This window comes from Papaver somniferum, chromosome 5, assembly GCF_003573695.1.
Source record: "Papaver somniferum cultivar HN1 chromosome 5, ASM357369v1, whole genome shotgun sequence".
Lineage (NCBI taxonomy): Eukaryota > Viridiplantae > Streptophyta > Magnoliopsida > Ranunculales > Papaveraceae > Papaver > Papaver somniferum.
Window position 1 is genome coordinate 78,217,602 of NC_039362.1, and position 24,018 is coordinate 78,241,619.

A 24,018-nucleotide genomic window follows, 5' to 3' on the forward strand; every position below is an offset into this window, starting at 1 on the left:
TTCTCCAAAAGAGATGTTGTCGATCGAATGCCCAGGCACTAGGGAGACTTCTTCAACTGATGGTGTTGGTGGCGTTATTTGCATGCTGGATGATATCTGGTTGAGTGCTGAAAATGTGTCTGTGCGCTGATCCCTGGAGAAGTGCAGGAGTTCACATAGATTTTCAATCAAATTTGTGACCTCTTGTTCCACCGGCTTCTCGTATGTGGTGAAGCTGTTGATTTGAGGGTCAGATGACGTTTCAGTCCCCAGTGTTGAGGCTTCTGGAGCGGAGATACCGCCTAAATCGGATGTTAATCTGATGAGAAAGTCGTGGATGTGGTTTATCGTCTCCTTCATCAGGTCCATGTTCCTAGTATGGACCTCTAGGATTTGAGCCAACTCGGCCAAAGTCGGGATCCCTCTGCCTTCCATGCCGCCAGGTGTAACATGAGGAATGTTGTCGTTTGAAATATTCTGATCTGAATTAGTTGAATTAGTCCTAAGACCAACCATCTTGTGAGATTATTAGATTGCAACCGAGATAATGACCTCCCACTGTGATCGCCAATCTATAGATGGGAAAAACGATTTGCTGGTTTTTAAGGAATTGAGGAGACAACCGTACGGAGGAGACTCCTCGAACCGAGAGAAATGTTAAACCTCACACAGATGCACCACTGCAAATGGGGTGCTTTAGATTCGAAAGATCAATATGTAGTACTCCGGCCTAAATCAAGACAATGACCGTTCCGGAGTAAATTCGGTCACAAGAGAGGATGGGTTGATCTGTAGGAGGGAAGCTGAGAAATGTGTGGAATAAATGATAATCAAAGATTGTTGGTGTATGAATTCTGAATACGATAAGCTCTGAGTGATTGAAATTGCTCAATTGAGAGTAGTTGTTCAATTGATGAGTTGATGATCTCGTGTTGTCAGTTTGACGTGAGATTGATGATACTGATGATGATGATTCAATCATGATTCAGAGGCTTATTTATATTGCTGGAATTTTAGACACCATGATTCCATGAAGTGTGATAGTTGATGGAATCAAGGAGTAGGGAAGTGGAGATCGTGTTTGAAACCAGTTGCTCAACGTGTGGAGACTTGGTCGATTTTCCACCCACTACCTCGTGAATCCTTCAACTGATTGCATGACTTGCTCACATTCCATCGTGTGATTGAACATGATTCCATGTAGTGCTGAGTTGAACATGATGTTCTGAAACTCATGAATTAAACATGTCATGAGACAGAGGTATAGTTCTTACGATGAAGTGAGCAAGTATTGCTCATTCGATGGATCGTTGAATATTGATTGTTGAACCAATATTCCTTGGTTTGGGCAAATATTTATCATCTGAGCAAGTGTTGCTCATGTGATGAATTGTGGAATATTTGATCGTCTGAGCATGTGTTGCTCATTTGATGGATTATTGGAAGCGTACCAAAAATATTAATTAGAATACTGGTCGTTGAACCGAGCATAATTAATAAAATTAATGACCATGAGGTCACCGTAAAATTATTAAGTTTGGAATCTGGAATGATGATCCTTGGATTCAGAAACCCTAATTTGATCAATTGATGATCAATTCATGGTTCGTCAGAAGTTTAACCATGGGCGAAGGAGGGAGCGACTACATGGGACCGTGGATCAACCATGTAGTGTCCATATGCTCACGTGAGCAAATACAAAGAACTTTTGAAGAGTTGACGATTTGTTGGTGAAAGAATGATTAAATGCTGGTTTAATCATTTATTCGAAAATGCTCGTCTGAGCCTTAGGTGAGAAAACCTAATTAGTTATGACGGAGTGAGGGACCGACCATGGGGTCATGAAACCGGCCCTGGGTAGTCACATGACCTCCTGATTATCACTTCATGAAAATCCAAAGTGTTTGGAAGAGTCTTGGACCTAATACGTGCAATTGTGCAAATTAGGTCAAAACTGTGAAATTTGATGGGAACGACTTCTGTAAGCCAAAGAGACAATCTTGGTCGGTCAAGATAGCGCGCTCGTGTCCCCAAGGCGTCCGCGTCTTAGTCCTGAGAATTTTGATATTTTCTGGCGTGCAATTGAGCATCCATTCGAGAAAATATGTCAAAATTAGGGTTTCGACGAAACTGAGGAAAACACCATGAGATGATGAAAAATAATTATAAAATAAGGAATGAGGAGGCGTGGGACCGCCGTGGTCAAGGCATGGTCGGCCGGTCGTGACCACATTCCTGTGGTGCCTTTTCCTTAATTTTATAATATTTTGGTGATTTTATGAAAAATTCATGAATTTTGAGAAATTTGATGAATTTAGGGAGTTTCCATGAATTGAAGGAGTTTTCATGAGTTTAGGGAAGCAAAAAATATCAAAATAATAAAAATAAGGGCGTGTGGGACCGTGGGAGGGATGGACGGCCGGCTTGGGCCCGGTCCCACGAGTTTCCCTAATTTTTGTGTATTTTTTATGTATTTTTGATGAATTGAGGGTATTTTTCCTAATTTGAGAGAAATACCATGAAATCAAGGAATTTGATGAATTCAAGGAAAACTAATAATAAAATAATAAAACAAAGGGCCGTGTGGGACCGGCTAGGGCATCGCCGGCCGTCCAAGGCCCGGTCCCACAAGTTTTCATAATTTATTTTATTTTATTATTATTTGATGATTTGTGCAAAAATACCATGAAATCAAGGAGTTTTTTCATGAAATTAGAGAAATAATAATAATAAAATAATAAGGAACCGTGGGTGTGGGGCCGGTTGGGACCAAGGCATGGCCGCTTGACCAATGGTCACGCCCCACACTCCTTTCCTTAATTTTATATTATTTTTATGGATTTATGGAAGTACCATAAAACCGAGGAGTTTCCTCGAGACGAAGGAGATTTGATAACATGAGAGAATTTTCATCAAATCATGGAATAATAAAAATGCATTAAAAATATAAAACTGGCGTGGGATTGACCACGACATGGTCGGTTGGTCGTGTGTCCATGCTCCCAGCACCCTGGTCAATATTTTTAATTATTTATTATTTTCTTCTCTATTTTGCATAGGTTCATCGTTTCGTTGTATTTTTGAAATACTCGTTCGTGCGGTGACTGTTAGTGTATCGTCGTTGAATACACCTTCACTATTTGAATCGGGGCTTACTTAGAGGTAGCTTAGACGCCTGGTTGTTTATTATTTATTACTAATTGTGGAATCCAGTGGAGAATAATTCACAAAACTGAGTAATAAGATGTTTATTATTAATTCATAGGATCAGCTGAGGATTCGACTACGAATTCATAATAATAAAGTGAGCATTACCATTCCATGGGATCGTAGATTCGACCATAAAATCAGAGTAATTAAGATTTATCTATTACCATTTATGAGACCAGTTTTGGATTCGATCATGAAATCGGAGTAATGAGATAATATAGTTATTGCTATTCTATGAGATCAAGCCGTGGATTCGATCATAGAATCGGAACAATTGTTATTGCCATTCCATGGGACCAGTCGTGGATTCGACCATGGAATAAGAGCGATTGTAATTAGGAATAATATACTTTGTGGCTCTATACTAGCAGAGCAAGCTGTCTAGGAGCATTAATCATCCTGATACGAGCTTGTCGGTAAGTCATATCCTTTATATAGTCAGGGTAAACTCATTGTTTGTTCCTGAAGACGTTATCGCTCTATACTAGTAGAGCAATATGTCTAGGAGCCGTCCATCTCGTGATACTATATATAAATAATCACTGAAAGTATTCAGTATTCATGAGATATTTCGTTGTCCAGTCGTGAGACTACATATCCACATGTACTCTGAGAGAAGGTACTCTCCGTTGAGAATTCGATGAGAGACCCGTGTCTCGATACTCACGTCTGATTGCTGAATCAGAGCTTCGTATAATTATGAGTTTGCGAATTTAGCCTTTGTCGAAAATCGACCATCTACAACTGCCTACCAAGTTGATGCAGATGAGCCAGCTACAGCCTATCTTGAGGCAAAAAACCCGATTGTCATAATCTATCTCAAAACGGGTCTCAATTGATTGGAAACAGACCAATGATCAAGACGTGATCTATGTATCACGGTCTTGGGATTTTAGCTAAATTCCATTGTTTAGGGCCTCAAAAGGACGTTTTTTCTGTTTAAGTTTTTGTTTTGTTAATAAACCCTTTGCGGATCAAGGGTGAGTTGGAACGACGTGGAAGCTAATTTATTTGCATCATGCTCCACGAGCATGCTTGCAAGGGCAAATGAACGTGCATTTTCCTAGCTTTAGGGCTCGGTAAGTAGCATAATAATGACGCATCAAGTAGTTATGGCATGCGGGCCAAGCGTAATTTTCCGGTCTGTCACAGTAGGATGAACTACGGCCTGTGCTTGATCTCTTTAGAGTAGGGAAGGGTATGTAGGCATCCGCAATGAGTTGCAGCATTGCCGGTTCAGCACATTGTCGCTCAAATCATCTAATTGCGAGATGATTGCGGCATACTGACCTCTCATATCATCTGGCTCGGTATTCCGATGAAAGAGATGATTGTGGCAATACTTGATGAGGCGAGTTGCATTCCGTTCACTGGATGCTCATACTGCCTATCAAGTTGATGCAAATGAGCCAGCTACAGCCTATCTAGAGGCTAAAAACCCGATTGTCGTAATTTATCTCAAGACGGGTCTAAATTGATTGGAAACAAACCAATGATCAAGACGTGATCTATGCTTCACGATCTTGGGATTTTAGCCAAATTTCACTGTTTAGGGCCTCAAAAGGACGTTTTTTTGTTTTAAGAAAGTTTTTGTTTTCTTAATAAACCCTTTGCGGATCAAGGGTGAGTTAGAACGATGTGGAAGCTAATTTACTTGAGTCAAGCTACATAAGCATGCTTGCAAGGGAAAATAAACGTGCATTTGCCTATCTTTAAGGCCCGGTAAGTAGCATTATAATGACACATCGAGGAGTTATGGCCTGCGCTCTAGGCGTAATTTTCTGGTCTATCACAGTAGGATGAACTATGGTCTGTGCTTGATCCCTTTAGAGTAGGGAAGGGTATGTAGGCTGCCCCAATGAGTTGTAGCATTGCCGGTCCAGCACTTTATCGCTCATATCATCTAATTGCGAGATGATTGCGGCATACTGGCCTCTCATATCATCTGGCTCGGTATTCCGATGCAAGAGATGATTGTGGCCATACTTGATGAGGCGAGTTGCATTCCATTCACTGGATGATCATACTGCCTATCAAGTTGATGCAGATGAGCCATCTATAGCTTATCTGGAGGCTAAAAATCCGATTGTTGTAATTTATCTCAATACTGGTCTAAATTGATTGGAAACGGACCAATTATTAAGACGTGATCTATGCATCACAGTCTTGGGATTTTAAACAAATTTCATTGTTTAGGGGCTCAAAAGGACGTTTTTCCTCTTTTAAGAAAGTTTTTGTTTTCTTAATAAACCCTTTGTGAATCAAGGGTGAGTTAGAACGATGTGGAAGCTAATTTACTTGCATTATGTTCCACGAGCATGCTTGCAAGGGAAAATGAACATGCATTTTCCTAGCTTTAATGCCCGATAAGTAGCGTAATAATGACGCATTGGGGAGTTATGGCTTGCGCTCTAGGCGTAATTTTCCGGTCCGTCACAGTAGGATGAACTACATTTTGTGTTTGATCCCTTTAGAGTATAAAAGGGTATGTAGGCAGCCGCACTGAGTTGTAGTATTGCCGGTCCAGCACTTTGTCACTCATATCATCTAATTGCGAGATGATTGCAGCATACTGGCCTCTCATATTATCTGGCTCGGTATTCTGATGCAAGAGATGATTGTGACCATGCTTGATGAGGCGAGTTGCATTCCATTCACTAGATGCTCATACTGGCTATCAAGTTGATGCAGATGAGCCAGCTACAGCCTATCCGGAGGCTAAAAACCGGATTGTCGTAATTTATCTCAAGATGGGTCTAAATTGATTGGAAACAGACCAATAATCAAGACGTGATCTATGCTTCACGGTCTTGGGATTTTAGCCAAATTTCATTGTTTTGGGCCTCAAAAGGACGTTTTTCATGTTTTAAGTAAGATTTTGTTTTCTTAATAAACCTTTTGCGGATCAAGGGTAAGTTAGAACGATGTGGAAGCTAATTTACTTGCATCATGCTCCACCAGCATGCTTGCAAGGGAAAATGAATTTGCATTTTCCTAGCTTGAAGGCCCAGTAAGTAGCGTAATAATGACACATCGGGGAGTTACGACCTACGCTCCAGGCGTAATTTTCTGGTCTATCACAGTAGGATGAACGAGGGTGTGTGCTTGATCCCTTTAGAGTAGGGAAGGGTATGTAGGCAGCCGTAATGAGTTGCAGCATTATCGGTCCGGCACTTTGTCGCTCATATCATCTAATTGCGAGATGATTGCAGTATACCAGCCTCTCATATCATCTGGATCGGTATTCCGATGCAAGAGATGATTGTGGTCGTACTTGATGAGGCGAGTTGCATTCCATTCACTAGATGCTCATATTGCCTATCAAGTTGATGCAGATGAGCCAGCTACAGCCTATCTGGAGGCTAAAATCCCGACTGTCGTAATTTATCTCAAGACATGTCTAAAATGATTGAAAACGGACCAATGATCAAGACCTTATCTATGCATCACGGTCTTGGGATTTTAGCCAAATTCCATTGTTTAGGGCCTCAAAAGGACGTTTTTCTTGTTTTAAGAAAGCTTTTGTTTTCTTAATAAACCTTTTGCGGATCAAGGGTGAGTTGGAACAATGTGGAAGCTATTTTACTTGTATAATGCTCCACGAGCATGCTTGCAAGGGAAAATGAATGTGCATTTGCCTAGCTTAAGGCCCGGTAAGTAGCATAATAATGATCAAAGAGTTATGGCATGCACGTCAGGCGTAATTTTCTAGTCTGTCACAACTATCTTTTCTAAAATTTGCTTGAGATTTATCTCCGATAAATAGGATTAAAAGTAGTCACAAACATGTTCGTCTCATCTTTTGTGATTCCACAATATCTTGTTTCGCTTCCATGTGATTAAGATTATTGTGAGGTGATTGATAATACTAGACTGTTCTTTTAGAATATAAGTCGGATTTATCAATTGGTTCATGTGTACCTTGATTTATCATAAGACGGAACAAAACTCATAGGTATTTCCGTGGGAGACATATTTATCTATATCAATAGACTTTTCTGTGTGAGACAGATTGGTTTATCAAGTCTTCGACTTTGGGTCGTAGCAACTCTTAGTTGTGGGTGAGATCAGCTAAGGGAAGGGAGTGCATAGAATCTTGCTGGGGTTCAGAGACGTAAGGAGCGCAACTGTACCTTGATCAATGTGAGATTGGTTAGGGCTCAACTACATTCCAGTACGAAGTTCATTAGTAATAGGTTAGTGTCTGTAGCGGCTTAATACAGTGTGGTGTTTGAAGCTGGACTAAGTCCCGGGGTTTTCTGCATTTGAGGTTTCCTCGTTAACAAAATTTCCGGTGTCTGTGTTATTTCTTTTCTGCATTATATTTTGTTATATAATCGAAATATCGCAGGTTGTGCGTTAAGTTCAATCAGTTCCTGAATCCGACCTTTGGGTTGTTGATTAAATTGACTGACACTTGGATATTGGTTTGTGATACCGTCCAAGTTATTTCTCTTATTCAATCGGGCTCGCAAATTCCTATTTGTTTGATTGCGGATTGAATTGAGAAATTGAGATATAACTCTTTAATATATTTTTTCTAAAGATTGAGTCTGACTGTCCAGTTGATTCTCTTGAAAGTATATCGGAGTTAGTCCATTCATATTGCCGAACGAAATATTGGGTGTGGTTGTTAGACCCCCGCTTTTTCAGGAAACGTCATCCTTCAGGCCTGTTTTCGGTTAAGCATATTTATAATCATTTGATAAATCAAGGCTAGGAAAACGAAGATACATAAATTTCCCGTGGATTTTTGTTGGAATTTTCCGGTCATCCCGAAAATTAGACCGTTCATATGGAAATTAGTATAAAAAGCGCTCCCTACCGCAAATAGATTGAAGCTCATATATTAGCAATATCTCCGGAATGTTCCATGTGCACACAAGCATAGGAGATAGAGCAACACCTTTTTTCGTCAATGTCTTTTTTGCAAGAGAAATTTGGTTTGGCTCCTATTTGTGTTTGTTTAATTTCCAATTTTCGACGGATCCATTAGCGGTTGGGTGATAAGAACGAAAGTGCAACACATTTTTACCCATAAATACATTAGCTGGGACCCATTTTATCACTAATAATCTTGTTTTAAGTGTTTTTAAGGAAATAAGCTCTTGTGGAAAATGTTGCACGAAAAGTTGTTAAAAGCACCCCCGGAGGACACATGTTATTCGGACTCTCACTATTGGTTAAGGGGTCCCTCAATTATAAGGAGCACCTCATTTGATAAGGGGCATCTTCTTTACTATTTAGCACCCATTGCTTTTCGCACCCCAGAATTCACTACAAGCACCCCCTTCTTCTTCACAGTTTAATAAAATGTTTTAGCGGGAAAATGGTTGTTACAACAACATATATTTCTGGAATTGATTTGGTGGTGATTTCATGAGATTTTCTCGTGGAATTTTATTGGAAATATCATGTTTCACTAAAACAGGGATGGTAACACTTTTGGTTTCGTTAAAAAATGAAAGATTTCCTTTGATTCTCGACAAAACAGGAATGGGAAGTTACGGATATGCGATGTTTATTAAGGGAGTTGTAAAAGAAGATTTTATTCTCGGGATTATATTCTATTTGATTGAAAGAGATTTCTTTGCCAACTCAGAGGCATGTGGAAGTGTAGAACATAGAATAAGATATATTAGGAATTCTCGTTGGCTTTGGAAGATTACGGGAAAGAAAATAAACCGAAGATATTATGTTTTAATGAAGGGTGTATTTTTGGAAGAATTGCTCGTGGATGCTGCTTGTTTAACGTCAGCATGGAGGAGAAATGAGCATGTTAACTGTGTCGACATCAATAGATGCGTGAAAGAGCAAAGAAAGGAAATTATTCCTGGGAGCAATAAAGAAAAGATATTCGCATATACTCGGAGATTGGATGGGTCTGTTGAGTATAAAAAGGAATGTGGAAGCAGGAGGAAGGGCATAGAGAGTTGGGGAGAAGACCAGAGGGTTGCAGAGCAGATTTTTCTGCTGCTGCAGAAAAGAAGAAGAAGAAGAAGAACAGACTACGCTTGTAGTTTGTCGTTTAAAACTGTCACTGTTTCCACCAGGAACGACAGTTTTCTGCGACAGATAAAAACAATAGTTTTCTGTAATTTTCATTGTAACAGTTTTGTAACAGATTTACAGCGTTGCGAAACTTAGTTTTCTTATCTCTTCACCTCTTGTAAGCACTTTTGAGCAATAAAAATAAATTTTGAGCGTGCCTACAATATTAGGAGTTAAACCCCTACACTGGGTCGACGGAGGAAGCCGAACTTCACACATGGGTGAATTTGTATTATTTTCTATATGACTTTTGCATTAATTTTAATTGATTTATGATTTGAAAAAATTAGTTATCATTTTATTAGATGGGTCATGCTTGCTTAGATGTTTGATGTCCCATGCTTACGATTTATAACTAATGTTTGGAGGATCTACCTTGGCAAAAATAAGAGTCGATGTTGTTTTATTTGTTGAGAGATAATTGTTGAGAATGAATAATTAAACCTATTGATATGAGTTTGGACGAATCCTAGACCCAGTAACTCTCTATTTTATTCATTTAAAATTAATCTTAACAAGTCTTAGAGTTCGAATCTTAATTACAACAACCATAATAAAAAAAAACCATAATCATTGGGTCAAGGAGTGTACTTCCTCAAAGGAATATTCACATATTTTGAGTAAATATGCAACCACCAATAACACCATATTATTTATTAGGGTCATTTATAAAAATTGACTGAATAATTTTCATAGATGCTTCTTTAATTCTTTATTCAATGGATCAAGAATCCTTCATGCACATTGCGACATGATTGAATAGGGCAACCTCGACTCTTCAGGCAGAAGCAAAAACTTTACTTAAGGAAGGTAAATGGCTAACATATAATATTTTATCTAGTGTTTTCATACGTACAAATCGCAAACAACCATCGGATATCATCAACAAAGGAAATATGGCAATCCCGTATAAGAACACAGTTGAAAAAACGATAACTACTTTAAAACACTCCCGCAAGTACGCACCCAATATATCAACAGTAATTATAATACAACAAGTTACATGTGGAATAGCTACACCAACAACCATTATCAGCATTTTATTGCTTGGAACAAGGCACGTGCACCTAAAGACTTGGTGGTTTAGGTATTAAGGATTTAACCAATTAGAATTTAGCTTTTTTGGAAAAAATTTCTTGGCAATTGATTCATGATCAGGAAGCTTTACGGGCAAAGGTGCTTAAGGGTAAACATTTTCCTCATAATGAAGCATGCAAAATGGCAGGTTGGTAATTGTAGTCATATCAACATATGGACAGCTAACTGGATACCATCTATGGATTCTCCAATTCAAGACTGGGATGATTTGGATACTAATAACTACCAATGGGTCTCTGATCTAATTGATATGCAATCTGAACAATGGAATATGCCACTTCTTAGGCAGTTATTTACTATGGAACAAGTAAACTCTATCTTAATTAGATTTAGAAGATAAGTTGATTTGGCCTTTCACAGCCACATGTATCTTCACAACTGTTTCAACCTATAAAATGCTCCATCAAAAAGATTTGAATTCTGATATGTCAATGGGTTTGTCTCCAAGTTTTTGGTTAACCTTTGGAAGCTGAAAATGCATTGCAAGTATCCGATTTTCATATGGAAAGTTATTCATGATGTTGTTTCTGTCAAGGCTAGACTATTTAAACATATGAATATTTCTGATCAGCTATGTGTCCTCTGCAACTTGAACCAGATTGAAGATTTGGATCACATGTTATTTCACTGTCCATTATCTCAAGAAATTTGGCAGAAGTTTTTTCCTCAGCAATTTGTCTCTATAGTGCAGCATACTTATATCCTCTCCTGGATTCAAAGCTGGCAAGATAAGGATTCTACTATCTCTATTAAGAAAATTCCTCACCTCATTCACTTAGCATCCTGCATTGTGCATTTTATTTGGAAACATAGATGTAGAACTGTCTTTAGTAACATAACACCCAATCATAACACTGTTATACATAAAGTAAACTATGATGTTGTTTATCATCATCTAGGACATACATCTGACACTCTTAATGTTTCTCTTAGAAATACTTGCAGCTTAAATCTTTCTTGGAAATCATGAATATTGATGCTTCTTACAATCCTCATACTTTGTTAGCTGGTATCGGTATTATAACAAAGACTTATACAGGAGCATATGTCATGGGAAGGGAACATTAAAAAGAGCTATCAATATCCAGCAAGTTGAAGCTTGGGCAACGTTGGAGGCTATGCAAATGGCAACAATCAATGGTTGGTCTAGTGTAATCTTTGAAACTGATAACCTTGGTATCAGTTCTGTTCTTCAGCAACAAAACACTCTCTCTCACTGGAAAAGTATGCCTCTTCTTAGAAAATGTATCAACATATGTAATATTAATCCTATTTGCTCTTGTGTGTTTGTACATAGAGCTTGTAATAAAGTTGCAGATGTCTTAGCTAAAGCAGTTAGAAAGCATAATTCATGTGGGGAATGGTGGTCTTAACCACCAAACTTGTTAATTCCTTACATAAATAAAGATGTAATAAACTTGTTTCAGTAATATAAGTGTGTGAACACACTAACACCTCTCTCTCCTTATTTTTCTCTGCAACTTTATCTTTTAACATAAGCATCTCCTTCCCAAAGGAGTTATCTTCATCCATTATTAGTTTTTTTTCTTCTTTTCTTTGATCAATAATCCATTAATAGGTATGTTCATCTTATCCATTCAGTTTTCTCAACCATCTTCTCATTTTCTGCCCGGATTTTAATTTTGTTTAAGATCCAGGGTAGAATTATCTATGTACTATATACTTAATATATATATATATATTTTCTTAATCATGAAATTTTATTGCTAAAACTTTTCATTTACAAGTTACAGAAAGCCCCCACATTTTTCAGGCATAAAACTCAATAAGAAACAAAATAAGAAAACTAACTATGGGCCCATCATGTTAAGACCAACATTTTTACAAAGAATACCAAGATAGCCAAGGCAAAACAGCTAACCAATGAAACCATCTTTAAAATCTAAAGTAAACATCATCTTCATTTTCAAGTCTGCCCTGAAATTGAGGTTGTTCTTTGATAAGTGCATATTTCACATATATTTGGTGTTAATTCCATGCTAGTATTTGTTGGTTTTCTTGCAAATTATTGTATATTACGCTTGTTTTCTCTTATTTGTGTTTTGTTAAGCGAATCATCCAAAAGAAGTCAATTATCACTTAATTGTGCAATAAAGAAGTTATCTACAAGTGGAGAAGGGTCAAAGACCCAGTGGAACTTGTTCAAATGGAGGATTTCTAGTCATCATATTGTAGACAACGAGAAGATGAAGACAATGACGAAAGAACGGAGTCATTATGAGTTCGTATGAAGAAGTTATGAGTGAAACGAGAAGTCGAGTTGTCGGTTCTCCAAAACTGACAGTTAAATGGGAAGTACTAAAGGAGGATGCTGGAACTACTAGGGGCAGACACTATCGCTAAGGGAACCCACTGTATTACTAAGGGGTGTCCATTCATTTAGGGGGCAGCTTGCATTTTGAATACTGATAAAGGCGCCAGATACTTTGATCGGAGCACCGATCATCTTCTGCTTTAATTCAGACGATGATGAACAACGCCTGTTCTTGATGCTGATGATCATGGGTTTATTGATGTTTTGATTTAAGATTATTTCGACCTCTAGAAGGACCAGTAGATTGTAAATGGTGTTAGAAGAGATGGGTCGTGCTTGAAATGGAGTTTAACAACTCGGTGCTAGCCTTTGAACGATGATGCTGCTGTGTCCGATTGATGAAACTGTTGGCAGTAAAGATAAGAAGGGCTCGAGCAAGTTCATGGAGCTGTTATCAGAGATGATGGGGTTATGATGGTGATTAGTGACTGCAGTTGAAGCTCGAGAAGAAGTTAAGGAGTCTACAGCGAGAATGAAGCTAGTTGTTGTTGCCATTGATTCTCGGTGATGAAGAAGAGGTACCGAGCTCGAGTGGGTGGCTTGAGTCTGTAGGATTTGATGTTGTGGATGTTGGATGTTCTCGACAGAGATACATGGACAATGAGTTTAGTGCCATCGATCGGCAGTGGCGATAAAAGATGGAGCTCGAGTATGTGGTCATCAGTGATAGCAGGGACACAGAACCGAAGTGAAGAAGGACAGTCCGTGCAGCGCTGAGAAGAAAAGAGACTGTCTCGTTTGGGGGATTTGGCCGAGAAACCAACTGAGTTATTTACGGGAGTTAAGATAAAGAGGGAACTCGAGTTTGATAAGGAAAGAACTTGGATATGGGAGCGAGTTTGAGAGAAGTCAGGAGGCGGTGATGAAGTTTGGTTGATGTGGAAGACTAGTTGAAGATAGATACGGAGAAGATTTCCGAGCAGTGGAAAGATTCGAGGCGGAATGGAAAAGTTGGAGTTTGGTGGAACGAGAAGCATCGAAGCTGCATGTACTGATGGGGTTAGAGCAGGCCATTGGCTCGCACAAGTCCCCACTGAAGTTCAAACCAATCAAAATCCGTGTCTAGTCTACTACGAAGCTCCTTGCTACGCCAAGTTAGAGCACATGTTTCCCAAAGATTCAAAACTCTCCACAACCGACTTTCATTGTTTATCGAATGCCAATTTTGTGGATCGCACATACCTAACCGTTGCCTATATAAAGCAGTCAAGCCTAGAAGAGTTTCACACAAAGAAAAATAAAGAGAGAGGTGAGAGGTTTTTAATCCATATTTTAGGGTTTACCTTTTAGGAGGAAACCAAGCTATTTTCTTCTTCTTCTTTTTTATATTTTTGTGGGTTTTAGTAAATCTATGTGTAACTAATTTATATCGGTTAAGGATGAATTCAATGTTCTAGCGTGAAGCTTTATTATATAAGTCTATTTGAAGTTTTAATCATCATCGTTTGTTTTAATTATATCTAGGGTTCATGATTGATTCTTAGATTGGTTTGGAGTGCACACTAGATTAGTCTGTTAATCATTCTATTGCTAGTAGCGAGTTGAGCGATCCGTAATTGTCGTGCATCTCCTACACAAATGAAAAACATGAGACCTTACAGAGGGATTCTGTAAAGCAATTGTGTGTCGAAACAACACCAGTAAGTGAATCGAGCGTACTGAGTTTAACTGCTGGAATCAAACCTAAATTCACAAACCCTAAAGCATTCGGTTGAGTTACACCTTGTAAGCGTACCTTAAGGAGGCTCAGTTGGATAGAATCTGGTGACTAAGCGTGCCTGTTATCGGTGATACAAGGATTTTTGGGGATAGCAAAGCGTACCTGCTATTCTACGGTTGGTGATGAATGGTTCTAACGGAAGATAGATAAGTATTCTAATCCAGTAATCGCTTGGTAACGGCGAAGGATTCCTTAATCATCTCTTTTATTTATTATTTTATTTATATTTATCTTACAACCAAAACCCCCTTTTGCTATTTACTTTATCTTGATATTTCAAATAACCTATCAATTACACAGCTCTCTGTGGGAATGATCTCTTACTACCGCTATATTATTTATTTAATTAGTGGGAAATATGTCGATTAATTTGTTGTGGTTACGACACGCATCAAATTTTGGCGCCGCTGCCGGGGAGCGGTTGCTAATTGATTTGTTATTTGTTTAGCTTGTTTTTGTTTTTTTTTTTAGGTTTTTGCTTTTATTTTCTCTTTTGCTCTTGTGAGTCGTCATGTTTCCTTACAGAAATAACATGTACGGAGCACAAGACCAATCATCATATTATAGTGGTAAGCAATATGGTTTTCAATCTCATTCATATAACAACTACCAACCATACCCTACGGAGCTTTATGGATACTCTCATACATATCAACAACCTTATGACGGGTATGTAAATGAGCAATCAAATGGATGGGAGGATAGTTATGCTTCTGATCAATTATTTTCTAGCAATGTGCAGATGACAGAGAGTTTGGAACTAAAAAGTTATGATACTGAATCAAAACCTACTCCTCTTCATCGTGTTTTCCTTCACTCTTTCCAAAAAAGGAGATTGTGCACAACGGTGGAAAACGTGTTAATGTCAGAAAACTTTTTAAGCAACATGAGCAGTTAGAAGAAGCTGGTGCATCACAAGAGATTCTGGACAGAATTAACAAGGCCATAGACATGGAATTCAAACGTCGTTTTGATGTTGATGATTCTGAGGTTGATAGTGATTCTGATGTAGATGAACCACCTCTTGAAAGTCCTTGCAATAATGATACGATTATTCCTACTCCGGATCATAATAACGATCACTCGCCTATTCAAAAGTAGGAGAATGGATATGACATAGCAGTTGTTATCGATGGTGTAACATACTCAAGCAAGGATTATAGGATTTGCACCAATGAATTAGACTTTATAGGAGATGATTCTGATTCCGATGACGAGGTTGTTGAAGATATATAGATTGAGAATGAAACCAAATTGGTTGAAGTTGTGGAAGACCCAATTGAGCTAGCCAAGGATTATAATGATGCTGAGGTTTCGATTAAAACTGACGAAGAATGGCTAAATAGTTTGATAGAGGACCATGATACAAACGAGGTAAATAATTCATTGCAATTCTTTAAGAATCATGAGGATCCCGTAATACAAGAGATTGTTGAAGGTTTGTCTAATCCTTTCCATATTTCTAAATCTTTGGATCCTCCTTCCCAAATTGAAGGATTGAGTATTTGTGCTTCAAAAATTTTAACGGATTATTTTGCTTCTAAGTACCCACCATTTGATGTGTTTGATTCTAGTATTGTGCAAGTTTACCAAGTAGAAGAACCTTTTGAAATCCCCAAATTCTATGTTCTCTATCCACTTTCGAGTGTAGAAAGGACTAAGTGTGGGGGAAACTTCAATAAAATGATAGCTTAAATATTTATATTTTGTGCTAATGCTCTTGTGAAGCTGTTATTTGAATTGCAGATTTTTATTTGGAAGGACTACCAGATTTTCAGATTGTTGGTTTACGAACGATAACGAGAAGGTCAGGCTGAGGACGTTAAACTAAGCGCTGCATGGGAGGCAACCCAGAGGTTTCGTATTTTCTATCCTTTTGTTTTTAGTTTTATTCTTTTGCATATAATATTAGGATTTCCCACCTTAATTTTACTTAGGATGAGTCAATTACATTGAGGACAATGTAAAGTTTAAGCGTGGGGGAGTATTTTTCATATAGAGTTTTTAGCCTTTTTCAGTCCATTTTTCAAAATTTTGCATAAAAAAACCTTTAACTTTAAGAGATTTTAGAGTCACTAGCATACTTCTAGGTATGTTTACATAGAGAATTCTGACCGACATAACTGAACTTGGAAGTGTTAGAGAACTATGTTCGGATTTCTTACGAATTGGAGTGTTAAATAATGGATTTAATCATACCGGTGATGCAAATGAGGAGCAGGGATAAATGCATTATTAGAGTTGCTGATCAATCATTAGTGGAGACTACCTATTTCAAATCAACTGAGGCACCAGACCAAATTTTCTTTGTAGTTGACTAAAGAGCTTTCTTTTGAGTGTGTGTCACTGTACGTTAATTCCGGGTAGAATGGTGAGCTATCCAACCTCCCACCAATAGAAGCACTACTCTTTGATCTCTTGAGTGCTAATTTTGTCAATCATGAGGGTGACGTCTATAGATGAAAACCACCTTCTTGTAGTTTGATTTGCAGTTAGCACCATTCTCTCTCTCTCGCCAACAACAGGTCCATAGAAACACCATCATCATCAACAAGGGAGCGACATCAAAATCTACAAGGGAAGTTGAAGACGTTTGAGGTTTACAAGTAACAATACAAGGAAGAGCAAAATTTCATATCCAAGTAAAGCAACATACAATGAGCAGATTTTTATATACATGTTGAAGACTTACATACAAGGAGAGGAATTCTAAATCCAAGTTGAAGACTTATTTACAAAAGCGAAGAAAATCAAAAGATGAGAGTTACTGAATTTTATACGAAGATAATACAAGTTGTGAAGATCAAAGTGGTAAAGTACTTCTTTTATGGCCATGCCATTTTAATTCCGTTAATATTTTTGTAGTTGCAATCTTTTTATAAAAAGAAAAATAAATAAAAAAAAATATATTGAAAAGCGAAAAAAATTGAAAAAAAAAAAGAAAAATAAAAGAGAAAATACAAAAAAATTTGCATTTAGGTTGTTATTTGTTCAATAAGGTCATGAGGAAGAAAAATATATAAAGAAGTTTCAAGCAACAAGGAAATTGAGGAAAAGAGTTAGAAATTTTCAAAGTTCTACAAAGTTCAAGAGTTTATCATCAATCGTTGAAGACCGAAGACTAAGAAGATGAAGAAGACGAGCTAAAGACTACGTTTCTATTGGATGCCGTGAGAGTGGTACTACCATTACTGCCGATCGGATGTGAAGGTGGTAAGTACTCCCATCCTTGCTATAATGGTTGATTTCTTTTCTTATAGATCATCAGAAAAAGTCTTTTATTTCCCACGATATTGTGGGGTCTCCAAAAATAATTCGGAAGGTCTCCTTCCCACCATTCAACGTGTGTAGGATTCCTCTCTTTATTCCTACCTGCACACATGTGAGACCCATAAAAAAGTTGTCTTATTGACTGCAATTATCATAAAATCCTTTTAAGTGAGGCAGAAGTCGAGGCGAAATGCTTATTGATCGCTCTCAAACACGCGTTCTCTTATTATGGTGTGGTTATTTCTCACTCAATATTTAAGAATGAGAATATGTTCTTTGGTATTTCTAACTTCTTATTACTAGCATGCAGAAACTCTATGTCCTCATAGCTCTTTGGATGCTTGGGAAGCTGGAATGCTTTGAAGTTGGAGTAGGTTTTGTGGGTATATCTCTAGTAAGCCCTCATGAGACTATAACTCGTCCATTAGGGACACTTAGGGGTTTAAAGGCCTGTTGCACATGCTAAATGCAACCGTTTCCTCGGCGAAACGGAGTTGTTGTAGTTTAGTTTAGTTTGCTCGAGGACTAGCAAAAGGCAAGTGTGGGGGAATTTGATAAGTGCATATTTCACATATATTTGGTGTTAATTCCATGCTAGTATTTGTTGGTTTTCTTGCAAATTATTATATATTACGCTTGTTTTCTCTTATTTGTGTTTTGTTAGGCGAATCATCCAAAAGAAGTGAATTGGCACTTAATTGTGTAATAAAAGAAGTTATCTACAAGTGGAGAAGGGCCAAAGACCCAGTGGAACTTGTTCAAATGGAGGATTTCTAGTCATCATTTAGTAGACAACGAGAAGATGAAGACAATGACGAAAGAACGGAGTCATTATGAGTTCGTATGAAGAAGTTATGAGTGAAACGAGAAGTCGAGTTGTCGGTTCTCCAAAACTGACAGTTAAATGGGAAGTACTAAAGGAGGATGCTGGAACTACTAGGGGCAGACACTATCGCTAAGGGAACCCACTGTATTACTAAGGGGTGTCCATTCATTTAGGGGGCAGCTTGCATTTTGAATACTGATAAAGGCGCCAGATACTTTGATCGGAGCACCGATCATCTTCTGCTTTAATTCAGACGATGATGAACAACGCCTGTTCTTGATGCTGATGATCATGGGTTTATTGATGTTTTGATTTAAGATTATTTCGACCTCTAGAAGGACCAGTAGATTGTAAATGGTGTTACAAGAGATGGGCCGTGCTTGAAATGGAGTTTAACAACTCGGTGCTAGCCTTTGAACGATGATGCTGCTGTGTTCGATTGATGAAGTTGTTGGCAGTAAAGATAAGAAGGGCTCGAGCAAGTTCAGGGAGTTGTTATCAGAGATGATGGGGTTATGATGGTGGTTGGTGACTGCAGTTGAAGCTCAAGAAGAAGTTAAGGAGTCTACAGCGAGAATGAAGCTAGTTGTTGTTGCCATTGATTCTCGGTGATGAAGAAGAGGTACCGAGCTCGAGTGGGTGGCTTGAGTCTGTAGGATTTGATGTTGTGGACGTTGGATGTTCTCGACAGAGATACATGGACAATGAGTTTACTGTCATCGATCGGCAGTGGCGATAAAAGATGGAGCTCGAGTATGTGGTCATCAGTGATAGCAGGGACACGGAACCGAAGTGAAGGAGGAGAGTCCGTGCAGCGCTGAGAAGAAAAGAGACTGTCTCGTTTGGGGGATTTGGCCGAGAAACCAATTGAGTTATTTACGGGAGTTAAGATAAAGAGGGAACTCGAGTTTGATAAGGAAAGAACTTGGATATGGGACCGAGTTTGAGAGAAGTCAGGAGGCGGTGATGAATTTTGGTTGCTGTGAAAGACTAGTTGAGGATAGATACAGAGAAGATTTCCGAGCAGTGGAAAGATTCGACGCGGAATGAAAAAGTTGGAGTTTGGTGAAACGAGAAGCATCGAAGCTGCATGTACTGATGAGGTTAGAGCAGGCCATTGGCTCACACAAGTCCCCACTGAAGTTCAAACCAATCAAAAGCCGTGTCTAGTCTACTAGGAAGCTCCTTGCTACGCCAAGTTAGAGCACCTGTTTCCCAAAGATTCAAAACTCTCCACAACCGACTTTCATTGTTTACGAATGCGAATTTTGTGGATCGCACATACCTAACCGTTGCCTATATAAAGCATCCAAGCCCAGAAGAGTTTCACACAAAGAAAAATAAAGAGGGAGGAGAGAGGTTCTTAATCCATATTTTAGGGTTTACCCTCTAGGGGGAAACCAAGCTATTTTCTTCTTCTTTTTTCTTATATTTTTGTGGGTTTTAGTAAATCTATGTGTAACTAATTTCTATCGGTTAAGGATGAATTCAATGTTCTAGCGTGAAGCTTTATTATTATATAAGTCTATTTGAAGTTTTAATCATCATCGTTTGTTTTCATTATATCTAGGGTTCATGATTGATTCTTGGATTGGTTTGGAGTGCACGCTAGATTAGTCTGTTAATCATTCTATTGCTAGTAGCGAGTTGAGCGATCCGTAATTGTCGTGCATCTCCTACACAAGTGGAAAACATGAGACCTTACAGAGGGATTCTGTAAAGAAATTGTGTGTTGAAACAACACCAGTAAGTGAATCGAGCGTACTGAGTTTAACTGCTGGAATCAAACCTAAATTTACAAACCTTAAAGCATTCGGTTGAGTTACACCTTGTAAGAGTACCTCAAGGCGGCTCGGTTGGATAGAATCTGGTGACTAAGCGTACCTGTTATCGGTGATACAAGGAGTTTTGGGGATAGCAAAGCGTACCTGCTATTCTACGATTGGTGATGAATGGTTCTAACGGAAGATAGATAAGTATTCTAATCCAGTAATCGCTTGGTAACGACGAAGGATTCCTTAATAATCTCTTTTATTTATTATTTTCTTTATATTTATCTTACAACCAAAACCCCCTTTTGCTATTTACTTTATCTTGATATTTCAAATAACCTATCAATTACACAGCTCTCTATGTGAACCATCTCTTACTACCGCTATATTATTTATTTAATTAGTAGGAAATATCTCGATTAATTTGTTGTGGTTACGACACGCATCATTCTTCAAAGTAATGCACTTCACCTGTCTCAGCAGTACTCCCCTCTTGGCCATTTTATCAGCAGAGAAGTTGATCTCTCTATATGAGTGTCTAAATGTGATTTCTGGAATAGTTCTTCTAATTTTGATCCATCTTTTCTTCACTATCCAAGGTACTTTTTCATTTAAGAATGCCATGATCACAGCCTTAGAGTCCAAACTGAAGTACGCATCCACTAATTTTTTTGTTACAACCCACTCACCTGCAATTACCAGAGTCATCACCTCTGCCAAGTAATTTGTGGCAATCCCCAGACCCCCTGAATATGCACCCATACAATCACCATAATGGTTTCTGGCAATAAAGCCAATTCCTGCCATTCCTGGATTACCTTTAGAAACCCCATCACAACAAATTAGTGTTTGATTCAGATTAGGAAGTGTAAAGAAACATTGCTTCACTTTGACAGTTTGTGTTTTCACCCCTGAGATGCCAAATTGAAGCATTACATGTATATCAAACATAGTACCCCTCATTCTGAGGCTTCCTTCCTTTGCACATCTATTGATTCTCATTTTCATTTTATCCACAGATAGATAATGGGTTTTCAAATGATGTTGTAGTTGTGGTAAAAACTGGGTTCTTTTCAGACTTGTGAAGAAAACAATTTTTCTAGATTTAAATTAAACATGCAAATAAATAAAATAGTTTAAACCTTTAGAGAAAAAAACACCAAGACTTGGATTCCACCATTGATCCATTATTTGATAAATTCTAATAATTAATATTCATGCAATTTTTCTTTTAGAGTGATTCTAATATTATGCCTTTTGTAGATTTTTGAAGTAATAAATGTAAACACCAAGCATGAAACATCAAGAGTCTTAAACTAAGCATGCTCCATCAAAATGAATCACAATTATTCAATAAAAATCAATTTTCCAATAAAAATTCCATGCAAATAATCATGTAATAATATTGCAAATAAATAATAAAGTTAGAATTATACCATAAATAAGGACCAATGGCTTCCTCCGTCTCCTTGGCTAAGGGGTTTAGCTCCTCATCCCAAAAACACACTCACAAGATAAATTCATGGCTAAAATAGGTGTTTTTATTGATGATTATATGATGAAATAGGAATTAGCAACGCTGTAAAAGTGTTACAGCGTCACTGTTACAAAGGGGTAAGTGTTTTTGAGACTGCTATAAACGATAAGCCTTAACTGCTGGATAAGAACGACACTCGTTTCTAGTTTTAAGACTGATGAAGAACGACTGCCTTAGCAGGTCTGTTCTTCCTCTTCTTCTTCCTCCTCGAACAGCAGCAGCAGCAGCAACAACAATAACTCTCTGTAATCGCTTCTCCTAGGCTCTCCTGGACTCTAAACTCTCTCCTAAGGGTTTCTAAACTTTTCTTTGATGTAAACCAACACTTATATAGCCCAACAGATCCATAAATCTCGACTAAATATGCGATTATTCTTTTTCTTCTTCTCATGCAGTTGAAACGATAATCGCTTCTGTTGAGCTTTTTCACGTGCTGTTGGCTATAAAATAGCTACCAAACTCTTCCATAATCTTGAATAGGACCATGTACATGTTAATCCAGCGTCAAAGTCCTCCAGAAATCTCTCAAAAATATTCTAAAAACCCAACATAGAACACGTACTCTGTTTTCCCTTTCTTTGCTTCTCACGGGTATTCCAGCCCAATTGGTTGGTTCCAATCGATTGTACTAGGCCTGTTTAGTCCATCCAAGTCCAGCCCAACTGATTTCGGCGATTGAATCTCGTTAAAACTCCATCAAAATTCGATTATCAATCTGCCAGTGAACTTCCCGCCAATTTTCTAATTCAAAACGTGAAGAAGGTGGGTGCCCTTATCCTGTGATGTTCTCCCTTTAGCAGCTGCCTGGAAATAGGTCACCCCTTAGTAATTAGGTTACCCCTTATCCAAAATCGAGGGTCCGTATAGTGATTTCTCTGGGACATTTTCCGCACTTTTTTCGGGGTTCCTCCGGGGTATTCCTGGGGTACTTACGGTACAATTCTGGGGCGCTTCCGGCACGTTATCAACGGAGGTCCAAATGCCGCATTTTTAGCCAATTTCGCCACAAAGCCTTATTCTTCCAAAAACACCTACAAATAAATAAAATAACCAAATAAGTACGATATCGAGCACTAACAATATATACAAATGAGCTATATTAGACACATAAATGCGTCTATCAATAGAGTTGCATCTTCATAAATCACAGAATTTCTTGTGAACCACAATTCAACCATCACATTGAAAGCACATATGAACCACACTTCTTTAACAGCTGGACTTTTCCCTTTTGCAAAGTTCAGAATCTCCTCAAAACTTTGGGGACAAGAGCATTGAAAAATCCCACACAACCAGTACCATACAGTTTCACTAAAAACACAATGCCAAAGAATATGTTCCATGGTGTCTTGAGCCTTACCACACAAATAACATTTGGATACTGTTGAAAAGCCTTTTTTCCTTACTGATTCCTCAGTTGCACATGCACCTCTCAAAATCTTCCATAAGTTTGTAGAAGTGTAAGGGTGAATGCAGGGTTGCCATACCTGGTGAGACCAAGCTTTTACAAGATACTTCCTCCTTATCATCTGAGCCGCATTTGCCACTGTAAATTTACCTTCTTTGTCATTGGCCCAATTTTTTTTATCATTTCCACCCACTAAAGTTGGTAGTTCACTAGCATCAAAGTATTATAACATTTCTTCAGGGACACACCATTCACCTTTATGAATTAGATCATTTACTCTCATTGTACCATTTTTTACTATATATTCATCCCAAGGATGTCTCTCAATCATAGCATATTCCTTTATCCATTTATCTCTCCATACTGAGATGTTTTCCCCATCACCAACAATCCATCTGCTCCCTTCTTGTAACCCATTTAAGACCAGGCCAAATTGTAGACTGTTTATGATATCTAATCCATTCCCCATTCTTGTCTTTGTATTTAGCTCTCATAAACAAAGTCCACTCCACATCTTCAGTATCAATTTTCCAAAGTAGATTCATTAGTAGAGCTTTATTTATAACTTCAAGTCTCCTCAATCCTAAACCTCCTTCTTCCACTGGAGAATTAACTTCATCCTATTTGACAGTCACTAATTTCTTAACTGAAGGATCACCTGACCATAAGAAATTTCTGATAATTCTTTCACATGCTTGAATCACATTCTTAGGTCACTTGTACACTGACATGTTGTAAATGGGCATGCTGCATAAAAAAAATTTCACCAGTGTTAATCTTGCAGAGAAAGCTAGTAACTTCCCCATCTATCC